Consider the following 5,979-nt stretch of genomic DNA (forward strand, 5'->3'; position numbering starts at 1 on the left):
CCTGGTCCTGGCCACTGCTCGGCTGGGAATAACCACCCTTCATCCCTGGCAGAGGCTGGCCAGGATGGTCAGGGTACATGTAGTGGGAGAGGTGAGGAGGAAGGAGACTAAGAGGCTGCCACAGTAAAGGTATCCAGCTCAGTAAACCAGACTTAAAACTTTTTCCTTCTTTTTTCAGACATGATTCTCACTCCTGCAATGTCAAGATTTCAGATTATTGGGAGATAAATTTAGAATAGATCTGAAAAGTAATTTAGAGACCTAAATATAGCTTGTAAGCCTGTCTATCCAGTGACTGTAAAGCCAGAAGGCTGGAGGAAGGAGGAAAGATGACTGGGGGTGTGGAGGGAAATGGGAATAAACAATTACAAGAGCAGCAGCCATGACACAGAGAAATCCCTCACGCATATGTGCCTAATTTCTGGGATCTGGAGCTGGACGGGGAAGTTATCTTAACTTGTCCCTGCACAGCGTGAGAAAATATGATCAGCTATTTTGGTATTAAAATTGAGAGATGCCATTTCATGTTGCAGTGGGTAGCCCTGCGTGACTGCTCACTGCTCCACCATCTGCACCCTGCCCCAGCTGGGGCATCAGCAGTGCCTGCAGCCCAGCAGGACATGATCCCTGATGTTCTTTCTTTCTTTCCCTGATAAAGTTGTGGGAAACACCATTTGCCCTGGATGCTGAACCAGCTGTAGAGCTGGTGGGAATCAAATAGCAAAGGCAATTTTCTTTAGGAGTTTTGGGAACTGAGTAAACACAACTTGGTCGGTGATAAGGATTTGCTGTAGCAGGGTTGGACCTGGGGACCATTTACAGCCTCTTGCACAGTGAGCCAGGTCCAGGGTGCTACCAGGAAATCCAGCCAGGAGCAAAAGAAGACAGGGATGAAGACAAGCAACAATGTATGAACAAGATGTCTGTGCTGAGGAGAAGCCGCTCACATCACAGGGCCACAGTCCATGCTGAAGGAAGGACCAGAGGCAGGCAGCATAGTGAAGCCAGTGCTGAAATAGGTTTCCTGGTGCCCCAGGAGAAAACGACCCTGTGGGATCAGTGTACTCTAGCACCACCACAGCACCAGAGCCCCCACGGGAGTATGGCAGCCCCAGGGGGGCATGAGGAGTGGGTGGTGAGAGCTGCAGATGTTTCCTGCTTGCTGAACATGAGCTGTGGAGAGGATATAAATGCTGCTGCTGTGAGCTAAGCCTCGCCTTGTATCACGCCTTGCTTTTATAACCTCTTCTTTTTAATATCCTGTTGAGACAAACAGCCTGTGTATGTGTGCTGGGGGGGCCTGCTGAGCAGCTGAGTGTCTTAGAGCATCTCAGCCTGAAAGATGCGCAGATGTCCCGGGATTTCTTAGAGCATCTCAGCCCAAAAGATGTTCTAAGAAACTCAGTATTGCCGCAAGTGCTGGGCTGGCAAATTGCTCCTGTTCCAACCCTGACTCCCTTATGAGCAACAGAGATAGGTGACATGGCCACCGGGTCTGAGTCAGGCACTTTGGTTTGGTGGTGACAGACTATGCAGAGCAGACATTGCAGTGGGACAGGGAGGTGATGTTACAGATGCTGAGATGTCATCTCATCTGATCTCATCTCATCCAAGGACTGAGAGGATGCCATGGACATTTCCCATGCAATCTTCTCAAATGCCACTGGGGCCCCATAATGGTTTTGTTTAGCTGGAGCTGGCATGCATGGTGATGAATATAGGCATTGGGTAGGTGAAATATGGCTTCACACGTGGCGACACTGCTGGCACTGTCACTCTGTGCGCTCCTGGCTGCAGCAACATCACCTCTCCTTCTGCATCTCCCATCAAAAGAAGAGGCGATGTTGCTGCAGGTATTCCTCCTTCCCACCTCAGCACAAATCCCTGCTTCCAGAGAGTGTTGTTAGATGTCCAGAAACACAGGAGGGGGGAAACACAGAGAACAAGAACCTCTTCTTTATGAGGTTCATGCCCTCCGATGACTGATGCCCAGCACACAGTTTTCCCCTTGAACTGTGAATCATACCCTGTTTCTGTAATAGGTGCTTTTGAGGCAGACACATCATCCCTCGTGTGGCCTGTCACCATGCTCCCACCTCCAATCGGAAAGAAAGATGCAGGCAAGGGGCATGGTGTGGGCCAGGATGTCACCTCTTCTCACACCACCAGCACACAGACCGGGAAGGCAGATGCCTAACAGCCACATCCAGCAGCCATGCCCGTAATCCCGTAAACTGTGGGGTGAATTTCCAGCCTCACAGGTTTGCCCCAGCACCCTTCGGCATCCTGGCCAGCCCCATGTTCCAGTCGTAGTAGGGTCACATCCTGCTCCCTGCCATGGGCTGGTCACCATCCTTAGTGGGAGAGCAGAGGTGATGGAAGCAGTCTCACCTTGCCCCAGCTCCCACAGTCACCAGCTCCACCTGTAAGGTCTGGTGAGCCATCCCTTCCCATTGGCAGCAGCTGGTGCAGCCTCAGTTGCTACAGTGAGTAGCTGGGCTGACTAGGAATGTCCAGGGGGGCACTTCATACTCCTCTGTCCCCAGTTACCTGCATCAGGTTCTATTTTGGTGCCTCTCTCATAAAAAGCCCCACCCTTTTAATGACACATGTAGCTCAGACATTTCTGTCCCTTTGGGGCCACTAAGCCTTTCGACTGCTTTCCCCTGGGGCACAGGCCTTGGGTGTTGGCTTTCCACAGCCCATCTCCACAGGGTGGTCCCACCGGGGGGATAGCAGGGTCTGTCCCCACCAGAGCTGCACAGACCTCAGCCTGGTCGCGCTGTCCTAACAGTGACATGCAGTGGTGGCAGGCTGCAATGGAGGCTGGAGGTACCTTGTGCTGGTGCCAGTTGCAGCAGGTAACAGGGTTCTGTGGCTGTATCTTTATTGTTTCTTACTAAAGGGTCAACATTATTGTGTTAGTGAATTCTGCCCTTGTTTCCTTCTAGCTCCGTTTTGTCACACCCTTGCACGGACACGTGGAGGTCTACTACACCGTTTTCTGGGGAGACCTGGCTAAGCACTAGCAAAGCTGCTACCACTTTTCCTCGGGCATGGCTAGCCACATGCTGCTGCGTCTCCCGGAGGGACAGGCGAGGCTGTCACAGGCTTGGGGATCCCTGTGGGATATACACCTGTACCCCATGTCCCACTCAGCCCATCTCTGGGTTGTCTCCCCATCTCTGGGGGGATGGAATCACTGGAAAGCACAGAACTTCTCCCCTTCCCTCTGTCCCTCTCAGCAGCTGGCAGGGTGCAGCACCCACTCAGCCCTGGCAGAGCGTGCCTATGGCCATGCCCCAGTGCATGCTTCTGCACTGCTTACCTGCTGCTGCTGGCAGCTCAAGTAGCTAATGTCTAAGCAGTCCCATTTAAACCCACAATCTAATTACAGGAACAAAATTAGAAGCCAGACTGGAGCCACTTTAAAAGTTGCCCCTTATTTAATAATTCTGTTGCAGTTATTTTTTCCTCTTATCACCATTCATTCTCATTCTGGGGCCAGTCTGTAATAATAGAGGAGGTTCATTTGTGTTCCCCGTCCTCTTTCCAATGTCTAGTCTTTCTGTGCGGATTTCATTTCTGCCTTGTGAAAAGACATTAGGATAAATAAAAAAATGATGCAGTACTACAGAGGTCTACGTTAATGGGACCACACTATGCTCATTCCTTCCACAACCTGCCTTTTCCCATAGGAAAGGGGTGAATCAAATGGATGAAATTCCTATTTCACTCCTTCCCATACCTATAGGTATCATTCTATTAGGTGTGGAAGAAGAAATCGCAGCGCAGCCCTTAGAAGCAGCGCTGTGCAGAAGCAGGAGCACAGAGGAAGTGCCGAGGCGGTTTGGGAGCGCCATCTCCCCTCTAGTGGGGTCTGCGCAGAACTGATGGAGGAAAGGAGGCGAGAGCCTGAGCCTCCCAGCTGATGGAGGAATGAAGCCAAGAGCCTCTGCTTCACAACCCACGGAGGAAAGGAGAGGAGCATCTCCCCTTCCCTCTCTGCTCCTGCTGTCCCCACTCTACACCACAAACACAGCTGTTTGGAAATACTGGGGTGGTGGGGATGCACAGCCCCAGCTTGGAGCTGGCTTGCACTGAAGGAGCCAGGGGAAATACTTTTGTAATAATTTGCCTATTAATTAAAGATATGACTCAATGAGAGGTTGGGTTCTTTCACCTGGCTGGATTTCTGTCTGTTTCCAGATATTGCTGGGTTGAAAATAAATGCAGTTTCTCACTAACTCTTCAGCATTTTAGCAAAAATTGTTTTTAGAACTCCCGTAAAACAAATCTATAGCCATTCTACAAACACTGCTGTGTGGTTAATAGTTGTTGTCCCCCAAACTGTTGCTGAAATCTGCCAGTATTCAAGAAAACAACAAAAAATAGTGTATGCAGCATTTTGTTGACAACTGCTTCTGTGACATCTGTGACACACCTGGATTCCTGTTTTCTACGCACAAGGCATTAACCTAACTCATGGTAGGTATTGACTCAGGCTTTGCTGGTAGGAACCGTGGCAGAATGCCACATAGCCTGGAAGCTGCTTTGGGGTGATATGCAATGGCCCAGGATGGCCTGATCCTGCCTGTGAAGAACAGAGAGTTGCCCACCAATATGGGGGCTGAAGCATGAGAGATTTCCATGAAGGTAACCAGGTTGGATTGGGCTTTGAGCAACCTGGTCTAGCCAAAGGTATTCCTGCCCACGGCAGAGGGGTTGGAACTAGATGATCTTAGAGGTTCCTTACAACACGACCCATTGTGGCATTCTATGATTCAATACAAAATGTGGCCAGGAAGAGGTGTTCCCAACTAGGGGACGTACTGCATGGCCAGAATTCTTGCAGGGCACAGAGAGGGATTGAAAGCTGGACAGGAGTCAGTGTCAGGGGATGAGCTGTCTGGCAGGTTATCTCCTCACTTTTTCCTGTGCCTTACCTGCACCCACTATTACCCTGCAAAGTTCCTGTGTAGAAACAGCCATGTATTCCCGAAAGCTTCAGTTGTGAGCAGGCTAGCTGCTGGTGGAATGCTTGTACAGAGATATTTAAGATGCCAAAGAGGTTTGAAGGTTTAATTCTGCAGCTCAGGCAGCTGGATGCAAGGAATTAAATTGTGAGTCAGGGGCATGCAGCAAGCAGAGCTGACAGTGGCACAGTGCTCAGGCCCTGCAAGCCTGGAAACAATCCAGGGCCAAGGGCTGGATGGGGCTCACCATCCCAACACTCTCAGGAACCATCACATGCTGGTCCTTCTTCCCCCATGCATGACTCCACTACTGGAGTCTTCCTTACACTCTCTTTGCAGAATAGCAATTTCCCTGTACTTATCAAAGCATCTACTGGGAGTTCTCACAAGGCAAAACAGGAGCTCAGTGTCCAACAGGACGAGCTGAAGGAGATCAATCTCACTTCTGGCAGGCACCAAGGAGAATGGGAACCTTGGGCAGATGTGAGCAATAATCTTCATTCCAGAGGTTCTCTAGCTGGGGGATTTGCATCCACTGAGCTGTTTAGCCTCCATCTTAGGTCTGAACTCTAAGTGAATACAAGTATCTTTAAATAAAGTCAAAGCAGAAAGGCAACTGAGTATCAGGAAAGCATTTAAATATCACACCACCACAAAGGAATGGATAGCCGCACCTTGCTACACACACAGCTCCAGTCATTTACACATCAAGTAGATGAATGCAAGAGTGCAGAAATAGACCTGCAAATATATGGAGATTCTGCTTCTGATGTAGTTAATTTTCAAAGCACATCGACTTCTTAACATACATTTGGGGTCACACTCCCCTTCACAGCCCTTGCTCTGCTTTCCAAAACTAGTTGTTTCAGTTTGCTAGCTTTCTTCTGCAAGTGAAGCATAAAATGCAAGTAGAACTTGTAGTGTTGTCACCACTTTCATCTTGCTGCTAATTACTAATGCAAATTATGTACATATCCTAAAATGTCTGAAGTTCAGTGCAGTA

This window comes from Acanthisitta chloris, unplaced genomic scaffold, assembly GCF_000695815.1.
Source record: "Acanthisitta chloris isolate BGI_N310 unplaced genomic scaffold, ASM69581v1 scaffold9663, whole genome shotgun sequence".
Classification (NCBI taxonomy): domain Eukaryota; kingdom Metazoa; phylum Chordata; class Aves; order Passeriformes; family Acanthisittidae; genus Acanthisitta; species Acanthisitta chloris.